The sequence below is a fragment of the Ranitomeya variabilis genome, chromosome 8, assembly GCF_051348905.1.
Source record: "Ranitomeya variabilis isolate aRanVar5 chromosome 8, aRanVar5.hap1, whole genome shotgun sequence".
Taxonomy (NCBI): Eukaryota; Metazoa; Chordata; class Amphibia; order Anura; family Dendrobatidae; genus Ranitomeya; species Ranitomeya variabilis.
The window spans coordinates 13,068,908-13,087,490 of record NC_135239.1 but is presented as its reverse complement, the minus strand read 5'-3'; positions in this window follow the sequence as shown (position 1 = coordinate 13,087,490).

Below are 18,583 nucleotides of genomic sequence, written 5' to 3'. Positions count from 1 at the left end.
TGCCTGTAAATTGATTTAACCCCTTCAGAAGGATTTACATCGTGGGACCTGACAGATCCTCGGATGGTATGTATCTTGTGGGTTAATTATTTTGCAGAGCGAGGGTCTGCAGGTGGATTGAGAGAGCAAAAAATTATTAAAACAACCGGTGTGTTTATTTCATTAAAATAATTTGTAATAATGTGTGTGTGTTTTTTAACCCTTTCATACAATTGGATTAATAATGGATAGGTGTCATAATTGACGCCTCTCCATTATTAATCTGGCTTAATGTCACCTTACAATAGCAAGGTGGCATTAACCCTTCATTACCCCATATCCCACCGCTACAGGGAGTGGGAAGAGAGTGGCCAAGTGCCAGAATAGGCGCATCTTCCAGATGTGTCTTTTCTGGGGTGGCTGGGGGCAGATGTTTGTAGCCAGGGGGGTCCTATAACCATGGACCCTCTCCTGGCTATCAATATCTGCCGTCAGTCACTGGCTTTACCGCTCTGGCGGAGAACATTGCGCGGGATTCCACGCCAATTTTTTCCGCCATTTAACCCTTTATTTTAGCAGCTACAGCAAACAAATTTTGCACATACACACTACTAACATTAGTAGTGTGGAATATGCAAAAAAAAAAGGGGATATGAGATGGTTTACTGTATGTAATCATGTCTCATATCCTGTCGGGTTTGTGAAGGAGAAATGAAAAGCCGGCAATTGAATTACCGGCTGTTCACAGATATCGCGCTGTAGTACATATAAATACAGAATATATATATATATATATATGTGTCTCAATGACATATATATATATATATATATATATATATATATATATATATATATATATATATATATATATATATACACTGTATATATGTTTTAACGGACATTTGAGCACATAAATCCATTAGATGTCGGTTTTGTAAGCCTGCGCGAAAATATCGCAGTACGGATGCCATACGGATTACATACGGAGGATGCCATGCGCAAAATACGCTGACACACCCTGCCTACGGATGACATACGGATCACTATTTTGGTAAAAAACGGACCGTATTGTCTTACGCTGAGTGTGACGCCGGCCTAAGAACTAGCGACATCATCGTGCAGGTGTGAAGACATAAAAGGCAGAAACGAAGGTGAAGGAAGGAAAGGTAGAAGGAAGGCGAAGGAAATGGTATGGAACAGGAACTAAACAGATTTAAAATCCACAGAGGATGAAATCTCTCAGAATTTTTCAGAATGAATACCGACAGGTGCAAATTTATAAATCCGGAGCGTGACAATGACAATTTCTATTGTGGATTTTCTCCATAGATTGCACCTGTAAACTTTGAAAAAGAAATAACTGTGGATTATTACATGTGAATGTAGACTGGGAAATTCATTTAGGTTTCAGCTACATAGGTAACACTATGCCAGTAGTCAGTGATGGATACATAGGGCCACCACTAGGGGGAGCTCACTGCATATGGATTTATACAGTTTATTGAATTCAATGGGAGTTGTATAATTCTGTATGTGGAGAGCTCCCCCTAGTGGTGACAGTAGACAGGATCTTATCATGTATCTCTGTATACAGGGAGCTCCCCCTAGTAGTGGCTGCAGACAGGATCTTATCATGTATCTCTGTATACAGGGAGCTCCCCCTAGTGGTGACTGCAGACAGGATCTTATCATGTATCTCTGTGTACAGGGAGCTCCCCCTAGTGGTGGCTGCAGACAGAATCTTATTATGTATCTCTGTATACAGGGAGCTCCCCCTAGTGGTGGCTGCAGACAGAATCTTATGTATCTCTGTATACAGGGAGCTCCCCCTAGTGGTGACTGCAGACAGGATCTTATCATGTATCTCTGTATACAGGGAGCTCCCCATAGTGGTGGCTGCAGACAGAATCTTATCATGTATCTCTGTATACAGGGAGCTCCCCCTAGTGGTGACTGCAGACAGGATCTTATCATGTATCTCTGTATACAGGAAGCTCCCCCTAGTGGTGACTGCAGACAGGATCTTATCATGTATCTCTATATACAGGGAGCTTTCCCTAGTGGTGGCTGCAGACAGAATCTTATGTATCTCTGTATACAGGGAGCTCCCCCTAGTGGTGGCTGCAGACAGGATCTTATCATGTATCTCTATATACAGAGAGCTCCCCCTAGTGGTGGCTGCAGACAGGATCTTATCATGTATCTCTATATACAGGGAGCTCCCCCTAGTGGTGGCTGCAGACAGAATCTTATGTATCTCTGTATACAGGGAGCTCCCCCTAGTGGTGGCTGCAGACAGGATCTTATCATGTATCTCTGTATACAGGGAGCTCCCCCTAGTGGTGGCTGCAGACAGGATCTTATGTATCTCTGTATACAGGGAGCTCCCCCTAGTGGTGGCTGCAGACAGGATCTTATCATGTATCTCTGTATACAGGGAGCTCCCCCTAGTGGTGGCTGCAGACAGAATCTTATGTATCTCTGTATACAGGGAGCTCCCCCTAGTGGTGGCTGCAGACAGGATCTTATCATGTATCTCTATATACAGGGAGCTCCCCCTAGTGGTGGCTGCAGACAGAATCTTATGTATCTCTGTATACAGGGAGCTCCCCCTAGTGGTGGCTGCAGACAGGATCTTATCATGTATCTCTATATACATAGAGCTCCCCTGTTGTGTATCCGCTTTTTGGGCTCCCCTGGTGGTTGCTGGTGGTACTGGTGACTTGTTTGCACTTTGCTTCTTCTGTTCACCTGCTTCCATCAGTGTTTGGGAGTTTCCTATTTAGCCTTGCTCTCCAGTCATTTCCTTGCCGGTCATCATTGTAACCAGAGCCTTCGGTTGCATGTTCCTGCTCCTAGTCTGCTGATCAGCTAAGTGGACTTTGTCCTTTTGTTTTGTACCTTTTGTCCAGTTTGCAGTTTTTGTAATCCTCTGTAGCTGGAAGCTCTTGCGGGCTGAAATTGCCACTCCTGTGTCATGAGTTGACACAGGAGTCTTAAAGTAATTTCAGGATGGTTTTTGAAAGGGTTTTCAGTTGACCGTGAAGTCCTCTTTTGTATCCTTCTGCTATCTAGTAAGTGGACCTCTCTTTGCTAAATCTACTTTCATACTGTGTATGTCTTTTCCTCTTAATTCACCGTTATTACATGTGGGGGGCTGCTATCATCTTTTGGGGTATTTCCCTAGAGGTAAGCCAGGTCTGTTTCTTCCTCTACCAGGCGTAGTTAGTCCTCCGGCTGGAGCGTGGCATATAGGAAGCCGTAGGTATGCTCCCTGGCTACTGTTAGTTGTGTGGTAGATTTAGCTCACGGTCAACTCGAGTTTCCATCACCCGAGAGCTCGTTCGTTACTTATGTGTTTTTTACGTTCCCTTGCCATTGGGAACCATGACAGTATGACCGGCCTACAAAGTGTTAATTGTTTGGGCTGAAGCAGGAGAAAAAGAAGTGTTGAAGGGAAATTTTTTTTTTTTTTTCTTTCCCTCAGAGTTTTGCTGCCTAGCCCTTAATTGCTGTCTAGCTGCTTCTTACCTCCTCTTAACCCTTGAATGGCTCTGACCTTAGCTGTTTAACATGGATGTCCAGAGTTTGGCTGCAGGTTTAAATAATCTTGCTACGAAGGTTCAAAATTTACAAGATTTTGTTATGCATACTCCTATTTCTGAACCTAAAATCCCTACACCAGAGGTGTTTTCCGGAGATAGATCTCGGTTTTCGAATTTCAAATATAATTGTAAATTATTCCTTTCTCTCAGACCTCACTCCTCAGGAGATCCTGTCCAGCAGGTTAAGATTGTAATCTCTTTGCTGCGAGGTGACCCTCAAAATTGGGCATTTTCATTGGCATCAGGGGATCCTGCGTTGCTCAATGTGGATGCGTTTTTCCTGGCTTTAGGGTTGCTTTATGAGGAACCTAATTTGGAGATTCAAGCTGAAAAAGCTTTGATTGCCCTATCTCAAGGGCAAGATGAAGCGGAGATATACTGCCAAAAATTTCGTAGGTGGTCTGTGCTTACTCAGTGGAATGAGTGCGCCTTAGCGGCAAATTTCAGAGAGGGCCTTTCTGATGCCGTTAAAGATGTTATGGTCGGGGTCCCTGCGCCTACAGGTCTGAATGAGTCCATGACAATGGCCATTCAGATTGATCGGCGTTTGCGGGAGCGCAAACCCGTGCACCATTTGGCGGTATCTTCTGAAGAGACGCCAGAGAAAATGCAATGTGACAGAGTTATGTCCAGAAGCGAGCGGCAGAATTATAGGCGTAAAAATGGGTTATGCTTCTATTGTGGTGATTCTGCTCATGTTATATCGGCATGCTCTAAGCGTACTAGCAGTGGCGGACACTGACAGCTTTGGGCCCCTGTGCAAGAAATGTGTCTGGGCCCTCCTCCCTGCCCAGCATCAGACCTCCCAACTTTTGAAGATGGGAAAGAGGGACAAAGTTTGCGGCGCGCAACGCGCGCCGCGGCAAATTTTAGGCCATGCCTCTGGCCACACCCATTCATAACTAGTCACACCCATATCCACGTCCCAACCACACCCATTTAGCACTGCTGATCACACTTTCATAAAGAATAATTATAAATAAAAAAATATGGCCACACAGTGCTCCATACTGTATAATGGCCACACATGATGGTCAATACTGTATAATGACCGCAGATAATGCTCCATACTGTATAATGACCGCACATGATGCTCCATACTGTATAATGGCCACACATGATGCTCCATACTGTATAATGACCGCACATGATGCTCCATACTGTATAATGACCGCACATGATGCTCCATACTGTATAATTGCCGCACATGATGCTCCATACTGTATATTGACCGCACATGATGCTCCATACTGTATAATGACCACACATGATGCTCCATACTGTATAATGACCGCACATGATGCTCCATACTGTATAATGACCGCACATGATGCTCCATACTGTATAATGGCCACACATGATGCACCATACTGTATATTGACCGCACATGATGCTCCATACTGTATAATGGCCACACATGATGCTCCATACTGTATAATGACCGCACATGATGCTCCATACTGTATAATGACCGCACATGATGCTCCATACTGTATAATGACCGCACATGATGCTCCATACTGTATATACTGTGCACTGTACTATGTGCACATATATAGTGTTATATACACTGAGCACTGACCATTATAATATACTATATTATAATGTGAGTTCCTGCAGCCTGGTCAGTGCTCAGTGCACATAACACTATATATGTGCACATAGTACAAATATATATCTGATCTATAATGTGGGATGTCCTGGAGCCGGGCTCAGGGTCACACAGTGCAGGGTGAGGATCACTGTGACTTATTGCTGCAGCTTCAGCTTACATGCAGATCGGGTGACGCTGGAGCTGAGACCTTATCTGTATGTAAACTTAGGGTACCGTCACACATTGAAATTTCCATCGCTACGACGTTACGATTCGTGACGTTCTAGCGATATCGTTACGATATCGCTGTGTCTGACACGCAGCAGCGATCAGGGATCCTGCTGAGAATCGTACGTCGTAGCAGATCGTTTGGAACTTTCTTTCGTCGCTTGATCACCCGCTGACATCGCTGGATCGTTGTGTGTGACAGCGATCCAGCGATGTCTTCGCTTGTAACCAGGGTAAACATCGGGTAACTAAGCGCAGGGCCGCGCTTAGTAACCCGATGTTTACCCTGGTTACAAGCGTAAACGTAAAAAAACAAACAGTACATACTCACCCGTCGGTGTCCTTCAGGTCCCTTGCCGTCTGCTTCCTGCTCTGAGTGCCGGCCGGAAAGTGAGAGCAGATCACAGCGGTGCTGCGCTCTGCTCTCACTGTACGGCTGCACTCAGAGCAGGAAGCAGACGGCAAGGGACCTGAAGGACACCGACGGGTGAGTATGTACTGTTTGTTTTTTTACGTTTACGCTGGTAACCAGGGTAAACATCGGGTTACTAAGCGCGGCCCTGCGCTTAGTTACCCGATGTTTACCCTGGTTACCCGGGGTGTTGTGAATTTGGATTCTGGGCTCCCCCGGTGGCTACTGGTGGAATTGAACTTGTGACATCATCTTCCCTGTTCACCTGTTCTGATTAGATCTGGGTGTCGCTATATAACCTGGCTTCTCTGTTAGATGCTTGCCGGTCAACAATGTTATCAGAAGCCTCTCTGTGCTTGTTCCTGCTCCCAGACATCTACTAGATAAGTTGGACATTCGTCCATGTTTTGTTTTTGTATTTTGGTTCCAGTTCACAGCTGCAGTTTCGTTACTGTGTCTGGAAAGCTCTTGTTGATCAGGAATTGCCACTCTGGTATTATGAGTTAATGCCAGAGTCCTAAAGTAATTTCTGGATGTGTTTTGTTAGGGTTTTCTACTGACCATGAAAGTATGCTTTCTGTCTTCTGCTATCTAGAAAGCGGACCTCAAATTTGCTAAAACTATTTTCCTGCTGCGTTTGTTGTTTCATCTCATATCACCGCCAATATATGTGGGGGGCCTCTGTCTCCTTTTTGGGCATTTCTCTAGAGGTGAGTCAGGTCTTATATTTCCCTCTGCTAGCATTATTTAGTTCTCCGGCCGGCGCTGGGCATATAGGGATAAAAAGTAGGACATGCTACCTGGCTACTTCTAGATGATGCGGTAGGTTTAGTTCATGGTCAGTATAGTTACATCTTCCAAGAGCTTGTTCCTATTGAGGCTTATGCTAGTTCTCTGGCCATGGAGATCATGACAGTTTGACCGGCCCACTAAAGGGTTAAAATCCTTGGCTGAGAAAGGAGAGAAATAAGAAGTCTGCTGAAAATTTTTTTTTTTTTTTTTTTTTTTCTCTAGTAGTTAGTGTGCTCTTAATTGGATCACTTGCCAGTCTGTCTATGCTGCAGTCTTTCTTTTTTTTCTCTCTCCTTCTAATCTTTGAATGGCTCTATGTTTACCTGTCTATAATGGATCTACAGAGTGTAACTGCAGGTTTGAATAATCTCGTCACGAAAGTACAAAGTTTGCAAGATTTTGTTGTTCATGCTCCGGTATCAGAGCCGAGAATTCCTTTGCCGGAATTCTTCTCAGGGAATAGATCTAGCTTTCAGAATTTTAGAAATAATTGTAAGTTATTTTTGTCCCTGAAATCTCGTTCTGCTGGAGACCCTGCACAGCAGGTTGGGATTGTGATTTCCTTGCTCCGCGGCGACCCTCAAGATTGGGCTTTTGCATTGGCACCAGGGGATCCTGCGTTGCGCAATGTGGATGCGTTTTTTCTGGCCTTGGGCTTGCTGTATGAGGAACCTCATTTGGAACTTCAGGCAGAAAAAACTTTGATGTCCCTATCGCAGGGGCAAGATGAAGCTGAAATTTACTGCCAAAAATTCCGTAAATGGTCTGTGCTTACTCAGTGGAATGAGTGTGCCTTGGCGGCTACTTTCAGAGAGGGTCTTTCTGATGCCATTAAGGATGTTATGGTGGGGTTCCCTGTGTCTGCAAGTCTGAATGAGTCCATGACAATGGCCATTCAGATCGATAGGCGTCTGCGGGAGCGCAAACCAGTGCACCATCTGGCGGTGTCCACTGAGAAGACGCCAGAAAACATGCAGTGTGATAGAATTCTGTCCAGAAGCGAGCGGCAGAATTTTAGACGGAAAAATGGGTTGTGTTTCTATTGTGGGGATTCTACTCATGTTATATCAGCATGCTTTAAGCGTACTAAAAAGCTTGATAAATCCGTTCCCATTGGCACTTTACAGTCTAAATTTATTTTGTCTGTGACCCTGATTTGCTCTTTGTCATCTATTACTACGGACGCCTATATCGACTCTGGCGCCGCTTTGAGTCTTATGGATTGGTCCTTTGCCAATCGTTGTGGGTATGATTTAGAGCCTTTGGAGACTCTTATTCCTCTGAAGGGGATTGACTCCACCCCATTGGCTAATAATAAACCACAATTCTGGACACAAGTGACTATGTGTATTAATCCGGATCACCAGGAGACTATTCGTTTTCTGGTGCTGTATAATCTACATGATGATTTGGTGCTGGGATTGCCATGGCTGCAGTCTCACAACCCAGTCCTTGACTGGAGAGCTATGTCTGTGTTGAGCTGGGGATGTAAGGGGACTCATGGGGACGTACCTTTGGTGTCCATTTCATCATCTATTCCCTCTGAAATCCCTGAGTTCCTGTCTGATTATCGTGACGTCTTTGAAGAACCCAAGCTGGGTTCACTACCTCCGCACCGTGAGTGCGATTGTGCTATAGATTTAATTCCGGGTAGTAAATACCCAAAGGGTCGTTTATTTAATCTGTCTGTGCCTGAACATACTGCTATGCGAGAATATATAAAGGAGTCCTTGGAAAAGGGACATATTCGTCCATCGTCATCTCCCTTAGGAGCCGGTTTTTTCTTTGTGTCAAAAAAAGACGGCTCTTTGAGACCATGTATTGATTATCGGCTTTTGAATAAAATCACGGTTAAATATCAATACCCATTGCCGTTGCTGACTGATTTGTTTGCTCGCATAAAGGGGGCCAAGTGGTTCTCTAAGATTGATCTCCGTGGGGCGTATAATTTGGTGCGGATCAGGCAGGGGGATGAGTGGAAAACCGCATTTAATACGCCCGAGGGCCACTTTGAGTATTTGGTGATGCCTTTTGGTCTTTCTAATGCCCCTTCAGTCTTCCAGTCCTTTATGCATGATATTTTCCGCGATTTTTTGGATAAATTTATGATAGTGTATCTGGATGATATTCTGATTTTTTCGGATGATTGGGACTCTCATGTCCAGCAAGTTAAGAGGGTTTTTCAGGTTTTGCGGTCTAATTCTCTGTGTGTCAAGGGTTCTAAGTGCGTTTTTGGGGTTCAGAGAATTTCCTTTTTGGGATATATTTTTTCTCCCTCTTCCATTGAGATGGATCCTGTCAAGGTTCAAGCTATTTGTGATTGGACGCAGCCCTCTTCTCTTAAAAGTCTTCAGAAATTTTTGGGCTTTGCCAACTTTTATCGTCGATTTATTTCTGGTTTTTCGGATGTCGTTAAGCCATTGACCGATTTGACTAGACAGGGTGCTGATGTTGCTAATTGGTCCCCTGATGCTGTGGAGGCCTTTCAGGAGCTTAAGCGCCGTTTTTCTTCTGCCCCTGTGTTGCGTCAGCCTGATGTGACTCTTCCTTTTCAGGTTGAGGTCGACGCTTCTGAGATCGGGGCTGGGGCAGTGTTGTCGCAGAAAAGTTCTGACTGCGCCGTGATGAGGCCTTGTGCCTTCTTTTCCCGTAAATTTTCGCCCGCTGAGCGGAATTATGATGTTGGGAATCGGGAGCTTTTGGCCATGAAGTGGGCGTTTGAGGAGTGGCGCCATTGGCTCGAGGGGGCCAGACATCAGGTGGTGGTATTGACTGACCACAAAAATTTGATCTATCTTGAGACCGCCAGGCGCCTGAATCCTAGACAGGCGCGCTGGTCATTATTTTTCTCTCGGTTTAATTTTGTGGTATCGTACCTACCGGGTTCTAAGAATGTTAAGGCGGATGCCCTTTCTAGGAGTTTTGAGCCTGATTCACCCGGCAACTCTGACCCCACAGGTATTCTTAAGGAGGGAGTTATCTTGTCAGCCGTTTCTCCAGACCTGCGGCGGGCCTTGCAGGAGTTTCAGGCGGATAGACCGGATCGTTGTCCGCCTGATAGGTTGTTTGTTCCTGATGATTGGACCAGTAGAGTCATCTCTGAGGTACATTCTTCTGCATTGGCAGGTCATCCTGGAATTTTTGGTACCAGGGATTTGGTGGCAAGATCCTTCTGGTGGCCTTCCCTGTCACGAGATGTGCGAGGCTTTGTGCAGTCTTGTGACGTTTGTGCTCGGGCCAAGCCTTGTTGTTCTCGGGCTAGTGGATTATTGTTGCCCTTGCCTATTCCTAAGAGGCCTTGGACACACATCTCGATGGATTTTATTTCAGATCTGCCTGTTTCTCAGAAGATGTCTGTCATCTGGGTGGTGTGTGACCGTTTTTCTAAGATGGTCCATTTGGTTCCCCTGCCCAAATTGCCTTCTTCTTCCGAGTTGGTGCCCCTGTTTTTTCAAAATGTTGTTCGTTTGCATGGTATTCCTGAGAATATCGTTTCTGACAGAGGAACCCAATTTGTGTCTAGATTTTGGCGGGCATTCTGTGCTAGGATGGGCATAGATTTGTCTTTTTCGTCTGCTTTTCACCCTCAGACTAATGGCCAGACCGAGCGGACTAATCAGACCCTGGAGACATATCTGAGGTGTTTTGTGTCTGCTGACCAGGATGATTGGGTTGCTTTTTTGCCATTGGCGGAGTTCGCCCTCAATAATCGGGCCAGCTCTGCCACTTTGGTGTCCCCGTTTTTCTGTAATTCGGGGTTCCACCCTCGATTTTCCTCCGGTCAGATGGAATCCTCGGATTGTCCTGGAGTGGATGCGGTGGTGGAGAGATTGCATCATATCTGGGGGCAGGTGATGGACAATTTAAAGTTGTCCCAGGAGAAGACTCAGCTTTTTGCCAACCGTCACCGTCGTGTTGGTCCTCGGCTTTGTGTTGGAGATTTGGTGTGGTTGTCTTCTCGTTTTGTCCCTATGAGGGTCTCATCTCCTAAGTTTAAGCCTCGGTTCATCGGTCCGTATAAAATATTGGAGATTCTTAACCCTGTTTCCTTCCGTTTGGACCTCCCTGCATCCTTTTCTATTCATAACGTTTTTCATCGGTCGTTATTGCGCAGGTATGAGGCACCGATTGTGCCTTCCGTTGAGCCTCCTGCTCCGGTGTTGGTTGAGGGTGAGTTGGAGTACGTTGTGGAAAAAATCCTAGACTCCCGTGTTTCCAGACGGAGACTCCAGTATCTGGTCAAGTGGAAGGGATACGGCCAGGAGGACAATTCTTGGGTCACTGCATCTGATGTTCATGCCTCTGATCTGGTTCGTGCCTTTCATAGGGCCCATCCTGATCGCCCTGGTGGTTCTGGTGAGGGTTCGGTGCCCCCTCCTTGAGGGGGGGGTACTGTTGTGAATTTGGATTCTGGGCTCCCCCGGTGGCTACTGGTGGAATTGAACTTGTGACATCATCTTCCCTGTTCACCTGTTCTGATTAGATCTGGGTGTCGCTATATAACCTGGCTTCTCTGTTAGATGCTTGCCGGTCAACAATGTTATCAGAAGCCTCTCTGTGCTTGTTCCTGCTCCCAGACATCTACTAGATAAGTTGGACATTCGTCCATGTTTTGTTTTTGTATTTTGGTTCCAGTTCACAGCTGCAGTTTCGTTACTGTGTCTGGAAAGCTCTTGTTGATCAGGAATTGCCACTCTGGTATTATGAGTTAATGCCAGAGTCCTAAAGTAATTTCTGGATGTGTTTTGTTAGGGTTTTCTACTGACCATGAAAGTATGCTTTCTGTCTTCTGCTATCTAGAAAGCGGACCTCAAATTTGCTAAAACTATTTTCCTGCTGCGTTTGTTGTTTCATCTCATATCACCGCCAATATATGTGGGGGGCCTCTGTCTCCTTTTTGGGCATTTCTCTAGAGGTGAGTCAGGTCTTATATTTCCCTCTGCTAGCATTATTTAGTTCTCCGGCCGGCGCTGGGCATATAGGGATAAAAAGTAGGACATGCTACCTGGCTACTTCTAGATGATGCGGTAGGTTTAGTTCATGGTCAGTATAGTTACATCTTCCAAGAGCTTGTTCCTATTGAGGCTTATGCTAGTTCTCTGGCCATGGAGATCATGACACCGGGGACTTCGGCATCGCTCCAGCGCCGTGATTGCAACGTGTGACCGCAGTCTACGACGCTGGAGCGATGATCATACGACGCTGCGACGTCACGAATCGTGCCGTCGCAGCGATGAAAATTTCAATGTGTGACGGTACCCTTAAGGTGGTGCAATAAATCTCACAGTACAGAGAGATCCTCTACAGAAAGCAGATAAGAAAGCAGGAGTGAGATGAAGCCCGTCACATACCTCCTGCCGGGACCCCATGGCTTTCTACTAACTTCATCTCTCCTCTCCGGCGCGCAGGTGACGTCAGATCAGCAGACACACAGGCTCCTGCTGTGTCTGCAATAGGAGGATGCTGGCCGGCACTTGTACACTGCTAATACAGTGCGGGGCCTGCACCCGTGCACCGATCTACTGCAGCAGCACAAAGCCGGGCCCCTGTATGTCCCTGCCTGCAAGGGCCCCCCTCCACCTCCGGGCCCCGGTGCGGCTGCACCGGTTGAACCGGCGGTAGGTCCGCCCCTGCGTACTAGGAAGGTTGACAAGTCCATTTCAATTGGCACTTTACAGTCCAAATTTATTTTGTCTGTAACCTTGATTTGTTCATTATCAGTTATTACCGTGGATGCCTATGTGGACTCGGGCGCCGCTCTGAGTCTTATGGACTGGTCCTTTGCCAGGCGCTGTGGGTTTGATTTAGAGCCTCTGGAAGTCCCTATACCTCTGAAGGGTATTGATTCTACACCTTTGGCTTGTAATAAACCACAGTTCTGGACGCAAGTGACTATGCGTATGACTCCAGACCATCAGGAGGTGATTCGCTTCCTTGTGTTGTACAATTTACATGATGTTTTGGTGCTTGGATTACCATGGTTACAGTCTCATAACCCAGTCCTTGACTGGAAGGCTATGTCTGTGTTAAGCTGGGGATGTCGGGGGGCTCATGGGGACACTCCTATGGTGTCCATTTCGTCATCTATTCCATCTGAGATTCCGGCATTTTTGTCTGATTATCGTGATATTTTTGAAGAGCCTAAGATTGGTTCACTCCCTCCTCACAGGGATTGTGATTGCGCCATAGATCTGATTCCTGGCAGTAAATTTCCAAAGGGTCGTTTGTTTAACCTATCTGTACCTGAACATGCTGCTATGCGCGAGTATATTAAGGAGTCCCTGGAAAAGGGACATATTCGTCCTTCTTCATCACCTTTAGGAGCCGGTTTTTTCTTTGTCTCTAAAAAGGATGGCTCTCTGAGGCCTTGTATTGATTATCGTCTCCTGAATAAAATTACAGTCAAATATCAGTATCCGTTGCCTTTGCTGACTGATTTGTTTGCTCGCATAAGGGGGGCTAAGTGGTTCTCTAAGATTGATCTTCGTGGGGCGTATAATTTGGTGCGAATTAAGCAGGGGGATGAGTGGAAGACCGCATTTAATACGCCTGAGGGCCATTTTGAGTATTTGGTAATGCCTTTCGGCCTTTCTAATGCACCTTCTGTCTTTCAGTCCTTAATGCATGATATTTTCCGGGAATATTTGGATAAATTTATGATTGTGTACTTGGATGATATTTTGATTTTTTCTGATGACTGGGAGTCTCATGTTCAGCAGGTCAGGAGGGTTTTTCAGGTTCTGCGGGAGAATTCTTTGTGTGTAAAGGGTTCAAAGTGTGTTTTTGGGGTTCAAAAAATTTCATTTTTGGGGTATATTTTTTCCCCTTCTTCTATTGAGATGGACCCTGTCAAGGTTCGGGCTATTTACGACTGGACGCAGCCTACTTCTCTGAAGAGTCTCCAGAAATTCTTGGGCTTTGCTAATTTTTATCGTCGATTTATAGCTGGTTTTTCTGGCGTTGCTAAACCTCTGACAGATTTGACTAAAAAGGGTGCTGATGTTGCCAATTGGTCCCCTGCTGCCGTGGAGGCCTTTCGGGAGCTTAAGCGCCGCTTTTTGTCTGCCCCTGTGTTGCGCCAGCCTGATGTTTCTCTTCCCTTTCAGGTTGAGGTCGATGCTTCCGAGATCGGAGCGGGGGCGGTTTTGTCGCAGAAAAGTTCCGACTGCTCAGTGATGAGACCTTGTGCGTTCTTTTCGCGAAAATTTTCGGCCGCCGAGCGAAACTATGATGTTGGTAATCGGGAGCTTTTGGCCATGAAGTGGGCATTTGAGGAGTGGCGTCATTGGCTTGACGGTGCCAGACATCAGGTGGTAGTTTTGACTGATCACAAGAATTTAATTTATTTGGAGTCTGCCAGGCGCCTGAATCCTAGACAGGCACGTTGGTCGTTGTTCTTTTCCCGGTTTAATTTTGTGGTCTCGTACTTGCCGGGTTCTAGGAATGTGAAAGCAGATGCTCTTTCTAGGAGTTTTGAGCCTGACTCTCCTGGGAATTCTGAACCTGCTGGTGTCCTTAAGGATGGAGTGGTTTTGTCTGCTGTCTCTCCAGATTTGCGACGTGCTTTGCAAGAATTTCAGGCGGATAGACCTGATCGTTGTCCGTCTGGTAGACTGTTTGTTCCTGACGAGTGGACCACTAGAGTCATCTCGGAAGTTCATTCTTCTACTCTGGCAGGTCATCCGGGAATTTTTGGCACCAGAGATTTGGTGGCTAGATCCTTCTGGTGGCCTTCCCTGTCTCGAGATGTGCGTGTTTTTGTGCAGTCTTGTGATGTGTGTGCTCGGGCCAAGCCTTGTTGTTCTAGGGCTAGTGGGTTGTTGTTGCCCTTGCCTATTCCGAAGAGGCCTTGGACGCACATCTCTATGGACTTTATCTCGGATCTCCCTGTTTCTCAGAAGATGTCTGTCATCTGGGTGGTGTGTGACCGTTTTTCTAAAATGGTTCATTTGGTGCCATTGCCTAAGTTGCCTTCCTCATCTGAGTTGGTCCCTCTGTTTTTTCAAAATGTGGTTCGCTTGCATGGTATTCCGGAAAACATCGTTTCTGACAGGGGTACCCAGTTCGTGTCTAGATTTTGGCGGGCAGTCTGTGCCAGGTTGGGCATTGATTTGTCCTTTTCGTCTGCATTCCATCCTCAGACCAATGGCCAGACGGAGCGAACTAATCAAACTTTGGAGACTTATTTGAGGTGTTTTGTGTATGCGGATCAGGATGATTGGGTTGCCTTTCTGCCGTTGGCGGAGTTTGCTCTTAATAATCGGGCTAGTTCTGCCACTTTGGTTTCTCCTTTCTTTTGCAATTCAGGGTTTCATCCGCGTTTTTCATCTGGTCAGGTTGAATCTTCGGATTGTCCTGGAGTGGATGCGGTGGTGGATCGGTTGCATCGGATTTGGGGACAAGTGGTGGATAATTTGGAATTGTCCCAGGAGAGGACTCAGCAGTTTGCTAACCGTCGTCGTCGTGTTGGTCCCCACCTTCGCGTTGGGGACTTGGTGTGGTTGTCTTCCCGTTGTGTCCCTATGAGGGTTTCTTCTCCCAAATTTAAGCCTCGGTTCATCGGTCCTTATAGGATTTTGGAGATTCTTAACCCTGTTTCCTTTCGTTTGGACCTCCCGGCATCTTTCGCTATCCATAATGTGTTCCATCGGTCGTTGTTGCGGAGATATGAGGTACCGGTGGTTCCTTCTACTGAACCTCCTGCTCCTGTGCTGGTGGAGGGTGAATTGGAGTACGTCGTAGAGAAGATCTTGGACTCCCGTATTTCCAGACGGAGACTTCAATATCTGGTTAAATGGAAAGGCTATGGTCAGGAAGATAATTCTTGGGTAACTGCCTCTGATGTTCATGCCTCGGATTTGGTTCGTGCCTTTCATAGGGCTCATCCAGATCGCCCTGGCGGTTCTTGTGAGGGTTCGGTGCCCCCTCCTTAAGGGGAGGGTACTGTTGTGTATCCGCTTTTTGGGCTCCCCTGGTGGTTGCTGGTGGTACTGGTGACTTGTTTGCACTTTGCTTCTTCTGTTCACCTGCTTCCATCAGTGTTTGGGAGTTTCCTATTTAGCCTTGCTCTCCAGTCATTTCCTTGCCGGTCATCATTGTAACCAGAGCCTTCGGTTGCATGTTCCTGCTCCTAGTCTGCTGATCAGCTAAGTGGACTTTGTCCTTTTGTTTTGTACCTTTTGTCCAGTTTGCAGTTTTTGTAATCCTCTGTAGCTGGAAGCTCTTGCGGGCTGAAATTGCCACTCCTGTGTCATGAGTTGACACAGGAGTCTTAAAGTAATTTCAGGATGGTTTTTGAAAGGGTTTTCAGTTGACCGTGAAGTCCTCTTTTGTATCCTTCTGCTATCTAGTAAGTGGACCTCTCTTTGCTAAATCTACTTTCATACTGTGTATGTCTTTTCCTCTTAATTCACCGTTATTACATGTGGGGGGCTGCTATCATCTTTTGGGGTATTTCCCTAGAGGTAAGCCAGGTCTGTTTCTTCCTCTACCAGGCGTAGTTAGTCCTCCGGCTGGCGCGTGGCATATAGGAAGCCGTAGGTATGCTCCCTGGCTACTGTTAGTTGTGTGGTAGATTTAGCTCACGGTCAACTCGAGTTTCCATCACCCGAGAGCTCGTTCGTTACTTATGTGTTTTTTACGTTCCCTTGCCATTGGGAACCATGACACTCCCCCTAGTGGTGGCTGCAGACAGAATCTTATCATGTATCTCTGTATACAGGGAGCTCCCCCTAGTGGTGACTGCAGACAGGATCTTATCATGTATCTCTGTATACAGGGAGCTCCCCCTAGTGATGGCTGCAGACAGGATCTTATCATGTATCTCTGTATACAGGGAGCTCCCCCTAGTGGTGGCTGCAGACAGGATCTTATCATGTATCTCTATATACAGGGAGCTCCCCCTAGTGGTGGCTGCAGACAGGATCTTATCATGTATCTCTGTATACAGGGAGCTCCCCCTAGTGGTGGCTGCAGACAGAATCTTATCATGTATCTCTGTATACAGGGAGCTCCCCCTAGTGGTGGCTGCAGACAGGATCTTATCATGTATCTCTGTATACAGGGAGCTCCCCCTAGTGGTGGCTGCAGACAGAATCTTATCATGTATCTCTGTATACAGGGAGCTCCCCCTAGTGGTGACTGCAGACAGCATCTTATCATGTATCTCTGTATACAGGGAGCTCCCCCTAGTGGTGGCTGCAGACAGGATCTTATCATGTATCTCTATACAGGGAGCTCCCCCTAGTGGTGGCTGCAGACAGGATCTTATCATGTATCTATATATACAGGGAGCTCCTCCTAGTGGTGACTGCAGACAGGATCTTATCATGTATCTCTGTATACAGGGAGCTCCCCCTAGTGGTGACTGCAGACAGGATCTTATCGTGCATCTCTGTATACAGGGAGCTCCCCCTAGTGGTGGCTGCAGACAGGATCTTATCATGTATCTCTGTATACAGGGAGCTCCCCCTTAGTGGTGGCTGCAGACAGGATCTTATCATGTATCTCTGTATACAGGGAGCTCCCCCTAGTGGTGGCTGCAGACAGGATCTTATCATGTATCTCTGTATACAGGGAGCTCCCCTTAGTGGTGGCTGCAGACAGGATCTTATCATGTATCTCTGTATACAGAGAGCTCCCCCTAGTGGTGGCTGCAGACAGGATCTTATCATGTATCTCTGTATACAGGGAGCTCCCCCTAGTGGTGGCTGCAGACAGGATCTTATCATGTATCTCTGTATACAGGGAGCTCCCCCTAGTGGTGGCTGCAGACAGGATCTTATCATGTGTCTCTGTATACAGGGAGCTCCCCCTAGTGGTGGCTGCAGACAGGATCTTATCATGTATCTCTATATACAGGGAGCTCCCCCTAGTGGTGGCTGGAGACAGAATGTTATCATGTGTCTCTATATATACAGGGAGCTCCCCCTAGTGGTGGCTGCAGACAGGATCTTATCATGTATCTCTATATACAGGGAGCTCCCCCTAGTGGTGGCTGCATAACAGAATGTTATCATGTGTCTCTATATATACAGGGAGCTCCCCCTAGTGGTGACTGCAGACAGGATCTTATCATGTATCTCTGTATACAGGGAGCTCCCCCTAGTGGTGGCTGTAGGTAGTAACTAGATGCCATTTTATTACTGGCGCTATATCAGGTGACTAGCAGTAGCTACACCATGACTATCTGTTTGGAGGCCGCATACTCGGCATGGAGTCTCCTGAACAGGCCATGCATCTGTAAAAAAAAAAAAAAGCTTAGTAAATGAAATGAAACGCTGGTTTCCTAGCAGCATTGTTATTTTGTTGCGGTTTTGCTGAGGTTTTTTTTTTTTTTGCTACAGATAAAATCTGCTTTCTTGGCAGTAAAAAAAAACTGCTTAGAAAAAAGCAGATTTTGCTTCATTTTTTGCTGTGTATTTCAGGTACATTTGTCTCTTGTGCATGCTGATAAAATTTAGTGCTTCAAAAAAAAACAAAAAAAAAACATGATGCAACTTTCCGAATTTTCTGCACCAAAAACACAGCAAAACCTCATACCTGCATTTTTCGTACTGACTCGCTGCTTTCTATGGTTGGAAAATGCTGCAAAAATGCTGAAAGAAGTGACATAATGCTGTTTAAAAAAAAATGCACAAGTTTTCCAGTTCAGTCAGGAAAAAAAAAAAAAAACAATGTGTGTGCATAAGATTTCTGAAATCTCCTAGTTATTGCTGGAACTGTAAAATAAAGCTTAAGATTTGCAGCCAAAACGCAAAGTGTGAACATAGCTGTAGAATGACCTGGGGTTGGCATTTTATCAGATGGTAAAGGGAACCTGACAGGCGATACATGGTGCGAAAACCACTGGGGACCTGTTTAACAAGGGGTTAAACTGCTCTTCGCAGAGTGTATGGATCCTGAGTGCCGCGGATCCGCCCCGACGACAGCACGAATGACACCGCTCGCTTCTTAGCCCCTGCCCACCTGACC